At 42.3% G+C, this 16748-nt stretch overlaps 1 protein-coding gene across 5 annotated transcripts in view; it reads left to right on the top strand.

The window, feature by feature from the left end:
• The first annotated feature begins 4991 nt into the window (after nucleotides 1–4991).
• The window catches only part of LOC110509928 (lysine-specific demethylase 6B), a 53381-nt gene continuing 41624 nt past the window's right edge, over nucleotides 4992–16748 (top strand). For 4 of the 5 annotated variants that reach the window (XM_036968029.1, XM_036968028.1, XM_036968027.1 and 1 more), the window contains exon 1: nucleotides 4992–5130. The gene's annotated coding sequence lies outside the window, so the exon portion shown is untranslated. The remainder of the gene's footprint in view (nucleotides 5131–16748) is intronic. The other variant, XM_036968032.1, reaches the window with a different exon arrangement.

The following is a 16748-nucleotide window of genomic DNA, read 5'->3' on the forward strand; positions in this document are numbered from 1 at the left end:
GATTTTGAAAGTATAACATTGACATGCTCAGTCCAATCAAAGCTACTGTAGATATAATGTGATTTGACCTCATTTTATCTGTGGCCAATGACCTTGAGCCTTCTTGAATGGGCACTTCTAATGTAACTCTATGGCAGCACCCAAGGGGCTTGAATATTCGAGGTCTATCCATAGACTTGGTGGTGATGTAATGTCCACGCGAGTGACAGAACACTGAGCTAATCATGGCACAAGTAGAGAACACCTACTGGCTGCCCCACCCCCACAGAAAGCACTGAGCTAGACTGGAACATCTGCATTTTGGAAAGAAAGTAAAAAAGAGACCATGTTTGTGTGCAGCTTTACTAAACTCAATGCTGATTTTTTTAAACATTGTTTCCAAACTGATATGTGACACGTATTAATGGCAAAAGAAAATAAAAAACACTCAAAAATGTGGAGCTCAAAACAGGTGGGGTTGCCGTGAATGACGGGTCACCACTGGTTCCAGGAATATTTCATGGGATGGGTTGTGTTATCGCTAGTGAGCTACCAAACACATGGCTGGTGAACATGTTTTCTATATTCCTATCTCTCTCTATATCTCTCAATCCCTTATCGCCATTCCTCATTTTATGCACAGCCCTTATCCATCATTCTCCTTCATCCATCTCTCATTCACCTTTCTGTCTGTATCCTTATTCCTCGCTTTGGGCTTGGTTTTCTTTGCACCAATTTGATAACCTGACAACCTCCTCTAATCCTAAAAGCCTAAAGGATTTTGTACTACCAACATAAACACACAAATACACAGTCATACATTCACACAAATAAACCATGCACCACACCAACAAACAAACACACATGCTCTCACACTCATGCACAGACCATACAATTTTTACTAAGATGGCAGCCATCCACAGACCTGGAGGAACCCTAGCTAGGCCAGAGAGGAAGAGGCGAAGTGATAATGGTTATCTTTCGCCAAAATGTATACAAAATAAACACAATGCGTTTCTCTGGGCTTAATATGCAGGCCTGCCTTCTCGCCTTTGGGACAACAGCTCCCATTGTTTGGGCGGAGACCCATATACAGATCTCTGGCTAGGCTAATTCAACCTAGTGGCAGCCTGTGGTGATGTCTTAGAGAGAGGGAGACTGGAAGAGGCCAGGCATTCTGTAAGGCAGTAATCCTAGAGTTGGGTAGCGACAGAGAAAAAGAATCCATTACTTTGGGCTGGGCTTAACCCCAATCCAAATCCCTAATAATTACACTTGGATGGACTCACATTGGATCATTAAATGTGGGTAACTGCAACTCTTTCTGATTCATATTAACCCACACAGGGGCATTTTATCCTTTCACAGGGATTATACTGTAGTGAATTAAAACTGGACAGTTATACAGTACATTGAGCGGGCCTCCCTCTCTCCAACACAAACACACAGTATGCAAATCACCTGGCCGATGTCTTGCATACTAAACATCTCTCCTTTTTGATAAAAGGAGTTAAAAACCTGTTTTTGATGCAGAGGACAAATATCTTTGTGTGTTTCTGAGTGGAGCGTATAGCTGTGGGAATTTAACATCTGTGTGGAGCTGAAAGAGTGTATGAGTGTGCTGTGCAGTGGGTTTGATGTGGAGAGAGTTAAGCGTTTGGATGTGGAGAGCTCCTCTAAAGCCCTGGCTCCCGGCTGTTTCCAATCCGCTGCAGTTTCTCTGGATGCCAGCGCAGGCAGGCCCGGGCCAGGCAAGGAAATCAATACCAAACGTCAGCTCCAAATAAACCTGGCACTGGACATAATCGACTGTCACACTCTCTCTCCCCAGTCACTTTTCATTTCAATATTTCTCCCAGTATTTGCCTTTCCCTGACATCTGCCAATCTCTTTCTCTGCTTGCCCCGATGTCTGTTTCTGTGTCTCTGTTCGTATGTGCCCATCTACTTTTCTGACTTCCTCCAATTGATTTCTGTCTTTTCATTTCCTGTCTAAGAGGGTTCATATTTGCTGAGGTTTCAATAACCGGGATTTGTTGGATTATCCCCCCTGAAGGCCGAATTAGAGAGGCTGTGGCTCCCCCATATAGATATGTCTGATGCAATCTTGGCCACTCACAAATGGGATGCAGCCTTTCCGTCGCAGATATAAAAAGGTATATTTAAGATGGTTTAAGACAATCATCCAAATCCCGGTGCGTCTGCTACTCATATCCAGGCTGATGAAGGGCTAAATAGAAAGAAGTGCTGTTGGAGAGCAGAGGAGTCGTCCCTCAGCCTGCAGAGAGTGTCAGTAATTGGCTTGGAAAAATTGTTTAGGGGAGCGGGAGCCCGAGTGTGTCTCTAGGTGGATGGCAGCCTGCAGCAGCTGCACTCATATGGTAACTGGTCCAATGAGCCTGATCCAGGGAGGCAGTTGTGCACATCAAGCATTTCCTTTCCTATCTATTCAGCCCAAATGTTGGTTTTACAGCAGGTTCATTCAAGGGCAGGCACTCGTCTTGTCTCCCAAACCCACAGCAGCTCTGTTAGGAAGGACCCTTGGCTCTAGCCGTAGCTCTGTTAGGAGCCTTGGATCCAGGCGAGTTCCAGCATGAGTTTCAAATCACCATGGAGCTGTAGCCTTGGAAATGATGACCACACAGAGCACCATGAAGCCTGGGCTTGACCTTCTCAACTGGTATGGACACATGAATGTCTACAGGAAAGGTATACTCTGTCTTGACATGTGGAGGTCCACATTCATATTCATACATTACTCATTATTCATGAATGCTCTACTACACAATGATGTTTTGACAGTTGAGCATAATTCATACCACAAGACATCACAAGATATCATGTTTTGTCAAAATGTTGCACGAGTCAGCAGCTTGGAAACAACATGAACATGATCATCTCCCTAGCCAGGGTCAGAGAGCTGTGAAGATGAGAGAAAGAAGATGAAAATATTGTCCATTTAAGAACACTTTGTTATTCAACACAGTGGAGTTGAGACTGGAATAGAAATCATGTGTATTTGCTTCAGTGTTTAGCATGGTACATAGGTGTTTCCAGAAAATGTTCCTACCAATCAGCAGCAAGACCTATCCCAAGAGCAACGTAAAGTCTGATCTCAACAACAACCACAGCAGACAGAGACAGTCATAGAGTTCTTTCCAGAACCCATGCCCAGCCAGGGTTCAAATTCCTGTCCTAACTAACAGCCCTAACTGACCTTGCGCTATAATTGGTTCGATGATTGGATCTACAGTCTAATATCAGCCATAACTTTCATGTGTTCTCTTTGTGCTACTGGGGTAAGAGGATATTAAAGGGGAGCTGTAAAAGCATTCTAAAAACAATGAGGCATTGCTGGTGGAAAAGAATACCTGCAGCATTCGTGCCTGCAAGAGAGATGTAACAAGACACACTGGGTCATAATAACGAAAGGATGATGATGATGCTGACGATGAGGAGGATGAAGGAGCGACAATAATGGGTTTCTACCGGTTTCTGTGATAATCTCTTTCTAAGAGGCATAAACGTTCAAATTGAGGATGCCACAAACTTTCCCTCACGGGACAACTACCGTCTTACTCAAAGTGTAACATTGCCTCCTGGTGTTTAGAATGAGCACCACATGACAGGTAAACACAGTGCCTTCAGAAAGTATTCACACCTCTTGACTTTTTCCATATTTTGTAGTTACAGCCTGAATTTATGTTGTGTCACTGATCTACTGTACACACAATACCCCATAATGTCAAAGTGGAATTTCGTTTTTAGAAATGTTATTTCACATTATCAACCACATTATGACCATTCACAATAAGTATACTGTGCTTAGTAGAGCATACCTGTGGGAATGTGAATATATGCAGTGTGCTGTGAATATCTTTGAGGGGAGGCTGTGTGTGGGGGGGGAGGTTTGCATGTAACATGCTCAGGTTGGATAACATGTAACATGAGGTTCTGTATGTTGTCTTCATCAATGTCTCTTCTCCCTATGTATGAGTTGTTTACCTGTGTGTGTGCCTCGTCTGTGCTGGAGGTCAAGAGTGTGTCTCTTTGCTGAAGATGCTGTTTCTCTCATTTCCTGAAGCATTTGGTATTCTCCGCTCCACACACTGCCATGACGACGGCAGCCCTCCAGACAGCCAGCAAATGGGGTGTCAGTATCTCACTAGAATAGCCCACTTCTAGCTTCTTGACCTTCGCTGCTAAAACACACTCACATGTTACATAATGCAAATGAGGCCATTATTAGGCTAAACTAATTTCCTCAAAAGTGACTGTTCCACTTATCCCTGAGCACAGTCCTCCTTGGACAATCGAATGCGCTCTCAGACTGTTGCTTTAGAGAGTAGTGATACTTTAGACAGTTATGTCCTGCTGGCTGGGCTGCAACACGTTTTATGTATGTCTTTACTGAGCATTCACTGTTGTCATGTCAAGATTATGGTATGACGTGTATTCCTGGATACAAACTTCAATGAAGGAAATTTGAATACTAATAATTACAGTTGGCATTTTCAGGTTATTTGAAAACCCTGTTTTGCTTCTACAGTTTTTTTAAATCAGGAGTACATAGGCTTTCTCTATGTACTCCTTAATTGGAAGGACAATTGAAAAGGGAATAAGCGATGTGGTGTGACAGGGTTTGTGTGTAATACTTCTATAGAGGAAAAATACATCTTAGAATTTTGATTGAAATTCAGGCATCTTGTGAATAAGGGAATATGTGCATTGCCTTCAAAGTGAAGTAACCTGAATACCATTTTAATTAATTGACCTTGAGATAGAAAATGAATAGCCAACAATTGGCACCCTCTATGTAACCTGTGGACATTGCCATTGAGGGCTTCCACCATTTTTAAAGTAGTCAACTGGGTGGAGATTCCTATGGAATGGGAGCAATCAGCCAATGATCACAGCAGTCTTCTTTTTTTTTCACCCCAATTTTGTGGTATCCACTAACTGAAATTATATTCTCCTCGACCACTTATCAGTTTCCGGGTCATGGAGGAGAGAGGACTAAGTATAGGATTGTCTTCTTCCCAAATTAGAGCAGCTGTATCTGTCCAAGTCACCAGCCATAGTCTGAGAAATAACATTCAAGTTTGTAGCTGACAATCCTTTTTCAGTCTTGGTGTGTTTGTAAGTGCTAATTGTGAGTATTCTAAGTACAACTTGTTTTATGGCTGTGTGCAACTTGGAGACCGCCAGCAAATGCTTTTCTTGTGTTTTGTTTTGTATTTATACAAATGCCTTATTTATTGCATGAACATTTTAGCATTTTAGACCTTTGGCAGGGTTCGCACAATGTTCTTAAAAGTACTTGAATTTGGCACTGTGAATTTTAAGTACTGCAATACATTGAAAATCTGACATTTTATGAAGTTGGTACTTGAAAAGTACTTGAATTCAAATGAGTGGAGAACAGAAAATGATCAAATATGTTAATATGAAAAATGTATTGGTATTGCAAATTAATTTCCAGGCAGACTGCCGACTATTATTTCCTCACGTGTTTCGCGATGTGGTTGCCAGGAGATCCCACTCATTCCACCTACACTGCCACTCAGCAAGGCAGGTACAGAACTGACTGATTATGCGTCGCCAAACTTCACAATTAATTGGTTTTGCCAGACCCATCCAGGGAACAATTAAACGCCGTTTACTCACCTTTTTTATTTTGTTAATTATCGCGTACCCACTTATTGCGTTCACACCGTTGATCAACGACCAGAAGGCTGCTTGATCAGATATATAACTCCCCTATACATCTGCGAACTAGTGGAATCATGAATCATTTATGTGTGTTCGTTATGTTCCCCTGCTCCCCCGTATTTACCTTGTTAGCAGCGCATTCACTCACCATTCTGTCCTATCCAAAAGGAAACTTTGCCCACGACATAGGCGGAGAAATTAAACAGTGTACAACTAACTGGTCGCTGATATTTCAGTCAGATGTCTACCTAGCTAGGTAGCTAGCTATAACTAGCTGGCAAAATAATGACGTTAGAAGCTAATGTTGAACAGGGCCTGACCTTTGCAGGAGCAGTTAACTGAAATGAAGCTAGCTTTAATCAAAACATGGGCTACTATAAGTTCTCATAACAAAATACATTTTCTTTATAGAGAGTAGTAGGAGACAGTGGTGAGTCTGGCTGCAATGAAGAAGGCAAAAGAGTTACGCAGAGAGGGGGCGCATTGACGCAAGCAGGGAGAGAGGTTAGTAGTATAGTGGTTACCAAACTTTGGGTCCGGAACCCATGTGGGCTATCCTAAAATATAAATAGGTTCCCCTGAGAGAGTCTCGAACCTTATCTAACACATTAATAACGTTTTTATCTTCAAATGGGTATAGAATACAACATTTTAGAGTAAACTAAGGGCCTTTTACACCATAATAATTCACTTCCATGTCATTATGTGTTGGGACAGCCTGTGGGACCAAAACATTTGTGAACTATAACATTTTTAATATAAAGACAATTTAATAGTACTGGAGTTACAGTTCATATAAGGAAATCAGTCAACAGCATCAGTTCTGACTTACCACTCATGTATGCAGTAAATAAGTAGTGAAACACATATTATTGAATAGAACTTGTAAGGTAGTGATGAATAGTACATTCTTTTTATGAGGTTTTGGCGATAGACTGCCATCTGGTGGTGACTTGAAACAATTGTATAATTAAAATCCAAATCAAATTGTATTGGTCACATACACATATTTAGCAGATGTTATTGCGGGTGAAGTGAAATGCTTGTGTTCCTAGCTCAAACAATGCCATAGTATCTAACAATTCACAACAATACACACATTTAAAAGTCAAAGAATGGAATTAAGAAATATATAAATATTAGGACGAGCAATGTTGGAGGGGCATTGACTAAAATACAGTAGAATAGAATAGAGTATATACATATGAGATGAGTAAAGCAGTATGTCAACATTATTAAAATGACTAGTGTTCCATTATTAAAGTGGCCAGTGATTCCATGTCTTTGTATATAGGGCAGCAGCCTCTAAGGTGCAGGGTTGAGTAACTGGGAGGTAGCCGGCTAGTGATGGCTATTTAACTGTCCGATGGCCTTGAGATAGAAGCTGTTTTTCAGTCTCTCGGTCCCAGCTTTGATGCACCTGTACTGACCTTGCCTTCTGGATGATAGGGGGTGTACAGTGACTCAGGTGGTTGATGTCCTTGATTATCTTTTTGACCTTCCTGTGACATCGAGTGCTGTAGGTGTCGGGCACCCTCTGGATTGCCCTGCGGTGCAGTTTCCATAACTGGCGGTGATACAGCCCGACAGGATGCTCTCAATTGTGCATCTGTAAAAGTTTGTGAGGGTCTTAGGGGCCAAGACAAATTTCTTCTGCCTCCTGAGGTTGAAGAGTCGCTGTTGCGCCTTCTTCACCACACTGTCTGTGTGAGTGGACCATTTCAGATTGTCAGTGATGTGTATGCCAAGGAACTTGAAGCTTTCCATCTTCTCCACTGTGGTCTTGTCGATGTGGATAGGGGCATGCTATCTCTGCTGTTTCCTGAAGTCCACGATCAGCTCCTGCATTTTGTTGACGTTGAGGTTATTTTCCTGGCACCACTCCGCCAGGGCCCTCACCTCCTCCCTGTAGGCTGTCTCGTCATTGTTGGTAATTGGGCCTACTACTGTTTCGTCATCTGCGAACTTGATGATTGAGTTGGAGGCGTGCGTGGCCACGCAGTCATGGGTGAACAGTGAGTACAGGAGGGGGCTCAGCATCCACCCTTGTGGGGGCCCTGTGCTGAGGATCAGTGAAGTGGAGGTGTTGTTTCCTACCTTCACCACCTGGGGGCTGCCCATCAGGATGTCCAGGACCCAGTTGCACAGGGTGGGGTTCAGACCCAGGGCCCCAAGCTTAATGATGAGCTTGGAGGGTACTATATTCAATGAACAGCATTCTTACATAGGTATTCCTCTTGTCCAGATGGGATAGGGCAGTGTGCAATGCGATGGCAAATGCATTGTCTGTGGATCTATTGAGGCGGTAAGCAAATTGAAGTGGGTCTAGGGTGTCAGGTAAGGCAGAGGTGATATGATCCTTAACTACCCTCTCAAAGCACTTCATGACAGAAGTGAGTGCTACGGGGTGATAGTCATTTAGGTCATTTACCTTTCATTTCTTGGGAACAGGAACTATTACAAATTGATGGTCCTTGAAAATAAATATTAGTGCTTGAAAAAGTGTTTGAAAGTCCTTGAATTTGACTTGCCACTTTCTGTACAAACACTGCTTTGATATTCATCCATTAAGATTTGCTGTGCCTTTTGAGATACATGTACTTGACAATGGAATGTTGCAAGGCTTTTTTTTTAAACTTGAAAAAAAAAACATTTTCAATGTAATTCCAAGTCCACCAGCTATGGACCTGTTGTGCAATTTTAATCTTACTTCGCTGTAATAAAATCTATATTTTGTGTGGCTTCTTTGCCCTATCTAGAACCTTTGGGTGTTATAGTAACTTTTTAAAAGTTATTACATTTCTTCAACTATCTGAATGGGCCTCCTCTCATGGTTCCTTTCCATGTTTTGTCCTCTTCTGAGTTTTTCCTTGCCACTGCTGCTTTGGGATCTCGGCCCAGTTGCTGTAAAGCCCTTTGTGACAACAGTGAAAGGTGATTCATAAATATAATATAAGTTCTCTAACTTTGTCTCCACTGTGGACACGTGTAGCACCACACAGGGCTTATTTGGGGGATTTTGACAAATGACCTTACCACACGTCTTATTCAAATTCCGTGGCCCTTGTCTTCTATTTCATAAAGAGTGATGGTGCACTGTGTCGCGAGCGGTATCGTGGGAAAATGCTGCGCCATAGACAGAGGCGTGCGTATAGAGTGTCTTACATCTGTTCTGCTTCTCTATGATGATTTATTTATTCGTTTCTCAGGGGTAAGCACAAGGAACAGCTTCAATTGGTTTGTAGGATATTTGTATATTATTTACGCAACTAACCTTGTCTAGCAAATACTCTCATTAAAAATATCTCTGATCCATAACTTGATTGTTGAAAAGCTTACATAATGCGGTTGAAAAGCCAACGGACTATATTCACCCATAATGTTAAAAGGACAATGCATGAGAAGGAATAAGAGCGTCTGCTAAATGACTAAAATATACATATATTAAAATGTAAGGGATTTACTGTATATCGGGATCTACAATTAGGCTATAAAATGTAGCATATTCATTAAAGTTACATAAAATGTCAATTTAGCCTATAACGCCAACACATTTTAGTCTAAGATGCTGTGTTATCATTCTGTAGTTTTAAACGTAAATTATGCTAATTATGTTTCTAATGTACACCCCAAAAAGAGAACTAGAGGACATTTCCATGCATGCTACTGATGGTGTAAAATATTCAATTAATTAGTTGGCAATAATATGAATTTATTACCATTCTCAATATGTCCATTTCGTTATGAAAATGTTATCACCGTTAAATATCACTTGAAGTTAAAGCGGGAATTGGGAAATAAGAGGAATACAGAATTGACACACACACACACACACACACACACACACACACACACACACACACACACACACACACACACACACACACACAATGAAACATCCCTACATCCCTTTCGTTTCTGTGATGCAATATGGATTATTGTCCACAAGGTGGGGATATCTGTACATGGATATAACAACCTACTTTTGTGTCGAGGAATAGAGTTCATTTTTTATACAGTTACATGTAGGTCTGTTTAGTGTAAATAATATATTATGGATTATTGTCTAATTTAGATTATTATTTATTTTTTCTCAATTAATGGTTGTAATTTAACTACATTTCTCAGTCACTGGTCATTGACCAGTTGAGCCATATTTCTCAAATCAGATACTGCTGTAGATAGTGTATGTTCAGTTAGTGGAATTCTAACCAGGTGTCAATCTAGTACTTCTCTGTATGTTTGTCATATCAAATGGACTCCAGGGTGGCGATCAGTAGGGCTTGGAACAGACATGAGGCTTCTGCCATTGTGCCCTCCTGAACACGACCCATCTCTCTATGTGTTACTCTCTGATTAAATTAACAATGCAATGTTTGCTCTAGTGACCCAGGCCTGCCCAATCCTGGTCCTGAAGGGCAGACCACTTCTGGTTTTTGTTTCTACCTGGAAGTTAATTGCTGTCACTGCGTGTCCCAGGTCAGAAATAGTCCCTGATTAGAAAGAGTGGATGAAAACCAGACGTTTTTTGGGCACTCCAGGACCAGAATTGGGAAGCCCTGCTAGTCAGTTGCATGCTATTGACACATGCTAATAGGTTTTTATTTTCTCTTGACAGTGGGTGGCAGGTAATGAGAGGTGAAAAATGTCTCAGCTTTTGTATACACCCTATAAGACACCTACAATCGAGTAGTGCGTTCTGTTGGCCAATAGCAGAGAGCGATGCATCCACACCTTGGACAGGGTGTGTCATAGGAGAAGAGGACAGAAGATGAAGTGTCAGCTGTAGCCAATGGAAGTCATGGTTTGATTGACTTGCAGAAGATGATTGCCCAACAAAGCCAATAGGATGAGATAGGTGTCCAAATCTGCTAAGCCAATGGGAAGGGATGTATTATCACAAGTTAAAGTGATACTGCAAGATTTTGAGATTTAAGTATTTTTATTTTTTTTACCCAGAGTCAGATAAAAATGGTATCCATGAGTTTGTCTCTGCATGCAGTTTAGAGATGATTGAAGTTAGCATGTCGTTAGTTTCGTGCAATTATTGGAAGTCTCCAAGCCAGCTCTTCTCAAAAGCAGGGAAATAGACCTTCTAGCTACTTCAAAGCTGGGTGGTTAGTCCTTTATAGTCTTACAAAGCTATACATAGTAATCAATATTTTATACATTTGTTCATTTGACTGATAATCATAAGAAATTAGATTCTATCCACTCCCTCATTCTTTCCCCGTTGTCGCATAGATTTATAGAGATCACGTTATGGCGTCTGTGAGCTCATGGGCAGAGCTATTGAGACAGATGCAACGTTGCAATCTCTATCCCCAAAGACAAACCTAAAATGTCATCGCTCAGCAGAAAAGGGAACTAACAAAAGGGTCACTTATATAAACAAACAAAAAAAGAAGGGGTTTTATAAGTGTTTCTGAAAAAGAAAATAAGTTTGCAAAACAACTAGCAAAGGGGTCGTAAAAGACACCCACCATGGGTGCCCACTAAATGTGCCTCAGAAAAGATAAACTGAAGGAAAAACCCACTCAAACTTAGGATAGAGAGTAACAAAGAATATGGACCACACTAAACAGTGGAAAACACCAGACTCAGGCTTTGTTTAGCTACCTAAAGTGAAAAAGCTGTAAATCGTCTCCTCTCCAACTGATGTGCTAGGCCAGCAGGTCTTAAATACCAGCTGGGCCTGCACAGGTGAAACACACCCTGACTAACAAGGTGACTCCAGTCAGTGCGCGCCAATGTGCTTCAAAGAATGGCGCTGCAATGGATAGATGGTATTTTGTGTTTTTTTGGGGGCTGATCTTTAACTTTTGAACATAATGTTTCCGGCATCCTTTCCCATGACCGAAAATAGCTTATGGACATCAGAACAGCAATCACTAACCTCGATTTGGATGAAGATTTCTACTTCAACAAGTCAGTGGGGCAAGAAATACAAGAGCATTAGTGAGGTCGGGCACATATGTTGAGCGATTAGGCCTGACTCACAGTCGGCGTTCCAATTCCTCCCAAAGGTGTTCGATGGGGTTAAAGTCAGAGCTCTTGTGCAGCCCAGTCAAGTTCTTCCACACCGATCTCAACAAACCATTTCTGTATGGACCTTGCTTTGTGCACGGGGGCATTGTCATGCTGAAACAGGAAAGGACCTTCCCCAAACTATTGCCACAAAGTTGGAAGCACAGTATTGTCTAGAATGTCATTGTATGCTGTAGCATTAAGATTTGAAAAACCTTGAAAAACAGCCCCAGACTATTATTTCTCCTCCACCAAACGTTTAAAGTTGGCACTATGCATTGGGGCATGTAGCGTTCTCCTGGCATCTGCTAATCCCAGATTCGGCAGATGGTGAAGCGTGATTCATCACTACAGAGAAAATGTCCCGTTCTGTGAACTTCTGTGGCCCACCACTTTGCGGCTGGGCCGTTCTTGATCCTAGACGTTTCCACTTCACAATAACAGCACTTACAGCTGACCGGGGCAGCTCTAGCAGGGAAGAAATTTGACGAACTGACTTGCTGGAAAGGTGGCATCCTATGACGGTGCCAAGTTGAAAGTCACTGAGCTCTACTGCCAATTGTCTATGGAGATTGCATGGCTGTGTGCTCGATTTTATATACCTGTCAGCAACGGGTGTGGCTGAAATAGCCGAATCCACCAATTTGAAGGGGTGTCCACAGACTTTTGTATATAAATCAAATCAAATCAAATTTTATTTGTCACATACACATGGTTAGCAGATGTTAATGCGAGTGTAGCGAAATGCTTGTGCTTCTAGTTCCGACAATGCAGTAATAACAAGTAATCTAACTAACAATTCCAAAACTACTGTCTTGTACACAGTGTAAGGGGATAAAGAATATGTACATAAGGATATATGAATGAGTGATGGTACAGAGCAGCATAGGCAAGATACAGTAGATGGTATCGAGTACAGTATATACATATGAGATGAGTATGTAAACAAAGTGGCATAGTTGAAGTGGCTAGTGATACATGTATTACATAAGAATACAGTCGATGATATAGAGTACAGTATATACGTATGCATATGAGATGAATAATGTAGGGTAAGTAACATTATATAAGGTAGCATTCTTTAAAGTGGCTAGTGATATATTTACATTTCCCATCAATTCCCATTATTAAAGTGGCTGGAGTTGAGTCAGTGTCAGTGTGTTGGCAGCAGCCACTCAATGTTAGTGGTGGCTGTTTAACAGTCTGATGGCCTTGAGATAGAAGCTGTTTTTCAGTCTCTCGGTCCCAGCTTTGATGCACCTGTACTGACCTCGCCTTCTGGATGATAGCGGGGTGAACAGGCAGTGGCTCGGGTGGTTGATGTCCTTGAGGATCTTTATGGCCTTCCTGTGACATCGGGTGGTGTAGGTGTCCTGGAGGGCAGGTAGTTTGCCCCCGGTGATGCGTTGTGCAGACCTCACTACCCTCTGGAGAGCCATACGGTTGAGGGCGGAGCAGTTGCCGTACCAGGCGGTGATACAGCCCGCCAGGATGCTCTCGATTGTGCATCTGTAGAAGTTTGTGAGTGCTTTTGGTGACAAGCCGAATTTCTTCAGCCTCCTGAGGTTGAAGAGGCGCTGCTGCGCCTTCTTCACAATGCTGTCTGTGTGAGTGGACCAATTCAGTTTGTCTGTGATGTGTATGCCGAGGAACTTAAAACTTGCTACCCTCTCCACTACTGTTCCATCGATGTGGATAGGGGGGTGTTCCCTCTGCTGTTTCCTGAAGTCCACAATCATCTCCTTAGTTTTGTTGACGTTGAGTGTGAGGTTATTTTCCTGACACCACACTCCGAGGGCCCTCACCTCCTCCCTGTAGGCCGTCTCGTCGTTGTTGGTAATCAAGCCTACCACTGTTGTGTCGTCCGCAAACTTGATGATTGAGTTGGAGGCGTGCGTGGCCACGCAGTCGTGGGTGAACAGGGAGTACAGGAGAGGGCTCAGAACGCACCCTTGTGGGGCCCCAGTGTTGAGGATCAGCGGGGGGGAGATGTTGTTGCCTACCCTCACCACCTGGGGGCCAGTACCCAGTCCAGTACCCAGTTGCACAGGGCGGGGTCGAGACCCAGGGTCTCGAGCTTGATGACGAGCTTGGAGAGTACTATGGTGTTGAATGCCGAGCTGTAGTCGATGAACAGCATTCTCACATAGGTATTCCTCTTGTCCAGATGGGTTAGGGCAGTGTGCAGTGTGGTTGAGATTGCATCGTCTGTGGACCTATTTGGGCGGTAAGCAAATTGGAGTGGGTCTAGGGTGTCAGGTAGGGTGGAGGTGATATGGTCCTTGACTAGTCTCTCAAAGCACTTCATGATGACGGAAGTGAGTGCTACGGGGCGGTAGTCATTTAGCTCAGTTACCTTAGCTTTCTTGGGAACAGGAACAATGGTGGCCCTCTTGAAGCATGTGGGAACAGCAGACTGGTATAGGGATTGATTGAATATGTCCGTAAACACACCGGCCAGCTGGTCTGCGCATGCTCTGAGGGCGCGGCTGGGGATGCCGTCTGGGCCTGCAGCCTTGCGAGGGTTAACACGTTTAAATGTCTTACTCACCTCGGCTGCAGTGAAGGAGAGACCGCATGTTTTCGTTGCAGGCCGTGTCAGTGGCACTGTATTGTCCTCAAAGCGGGCAAAAAAGTTATTTAGTCTGCCTGGGAGCAGGACATCCTGGTCCGTGACTGGGCTCGATTTCTTCCTGTAGTCCGTGATTGACTGTAGACCCTGCCACATGCCTCTTGTGTCTGAGCCGTTGAATTGAGATTCTACTTTGTACTGTCTCTGTACTGACGCTTAGCTTGTTTGATAGCCTTGCGGAGGGAATAGCTGCACATGTTTAACACTATTATTGCACACATAGTGAGTCCATGCAACTTATTATGTGACTTGTTAAGCACATTTGTACTCATTTATTTATTTAGGCCATAAAAAAAAAGAGTTGAATACTTCAAGACATTTCAGTTTTTAATTGATTCATTTGTCAACTTTTCCAAAAACATAATTCCACTTTGACATTATGGGTTATTGTGTATAGATCAGTGACACAACATCTTAATTGAATCCATTTTAATTTCAGGCTGTAACACAACAAAATGTGGAAAAGTCAAGGGGTATGAATAATTTTGAAAGGCACTGTATATACATACAGTGCCTTGCGAAAGTATTCGGCCCCCTTGAACTTTGCAACCTTTTGCCACATTTCAGGCTTCAAACATAAAGATATAAAACTGTATTGTTTTGTGAAGAATCAACAACAAGTGGGACACAATCATGAAGTGGAACGAGATTTATTGGATATTTCAAACTTTTTTAACAAATCAAAAACTGAAAAATTGGGCGTGCAATTATTCTGCCCCCTTAAGTTAATACTTTGTAGCGCCACCTTTTGCTGCGATTACAGCTGTAAGTCGCTTGGGGTATGTCTCTATCAGTTTTGCACATCGAGAGACTGACATTTTTTCCCATTCCTCCTTGCAAAACAGCTCGAGCTCAGTGAGGTTGGATGGAGAGCATTTGTGAACAGCAGTTTTCAGTTCTTTCCACAGATTCTCGATTGGATTCAGGTCTGGACTTTGACTTGGCCATTCTAACAACTGGATATGTTTATTTTTGAACCATTCCATTGTAGATTTTGCTTTATGTTTTGGATCATTGTCTTGTTGGAAGACAAATCTCCGTCCCAGTCTCAGGTCTTTTGCAGACTCCATCAGGTTCTTCCAGAATGGTCCTGTATTTGGCTCCATCCATCTTCCCATCAATTTTAACCATCTTCCCTGTCCCTGCTGAAGAAAAGCAGGCCCAAACCATGATGCTGCCACCACCATGTTTGACAGTGGGTATGGTGTGTTCAGGGTGATGAGCTGTGTTGCTTTTACGCCAAACATAACGTTTTGCATTGTTGACAAAAAGTTCAATTTTGGTTTCATCTGACCAGAGCACCTTCTTCCACATGTTTGGTGTGTCTCCCAGGTGGCTTGTGGCAAACTTTAAACAACACTTTTTATGGATATCTTTAAGAAGTGGCTTTCTTCTTGCCACTCTTCCATAAAGGCCAGATTTGTGCAATATACGACTGATTGTTGTCCTATGGACAGAGTCTCCCACCTCAGCTGTAGATCTCTGCAGTTCATCCAAAGTGATCATGGGCCTCTTGGCTGCATCTCTGATCAGTCTTCTCCTTGTATGAGCTGAAAGTTTAGAGGGACGGCCAGGTCTTGGTAGATTTGCAGTGGTCTGATACTCCTTCCATTTCAATATTATCGCTTGCACAGTGCTCCTTGGGATGTTTAAAGCTTGGGAAATCTTTTTGTATCCAAATCCGGCTTTAAACTTCTTCACAACAGTATCTCGGACCTGCCTGGTGTGTTCCTTGTTCTTCATGATGCTCTCTGCGCTTTTAACGGACCTCTGAGACTATCACAGTGCAGGTGCATTTATACGGAGACTTGATTACACACAGGTGGATTGTATTTATCATCATTAGTCATTTAGGTCAACATTGGATCATTCAGAGATCCTCACTGAACTTCTGGAGAGAGTTTGCTGCACTGAAAGTAAAGGGGCTGAATAATTTTGCACGCCCAATTTTTCAGTTTTTGATTTGTTAAAAAAAGTTTGAAATATCTAATAAATGTCGTTCCATTCATGATTGTGTCCCACTTGTTGTTGATTCTTCACAAAAAAATACAGTTTTATATCTTTATGTTTGAAGCCTGAAATGTGGCAAAAGGTTGCAAAGTTCAAGGGGGCCGAATACTTTCGCAAGGCACTGTACATAATTCATGAATTACATGTGTTTTGTTTTTCTAAGTAAAGCTCAGAAGATTTGAAACAGAGGGAACATTTCACTTTTTATACAGTGCCTACGGAAAGTATTCAGACCCCTTTTTGTTGTGTTACAGCCTGAAATTAAAATGATTTAAATTCATATTTGTCGTCACTGATCTATTTTATTCTAAAATTGATTAAATCAAATTTTTCCTTCATCAATCTACACGCAGTACTCCATAATGACGAAGCAAAAGAAGGTTTAGAAC

The sequence above is a fragment of the Oncorhynchus mykiss genome, chromosome Y (genome assembly GCF_013265735.2).
Source record: "Oncorhynchus mykiss isolate Arlee chromosome Y, USDA_OmykA_1.1, whole genome shotgun sequence".
Taxonomy (NCBI): Eukaryota; Metazoa; Chordata; class Actinopteri; order Salmoniformes; family Salmonidae; genus Oncorhynchus; species Oncorhynchus mykiss.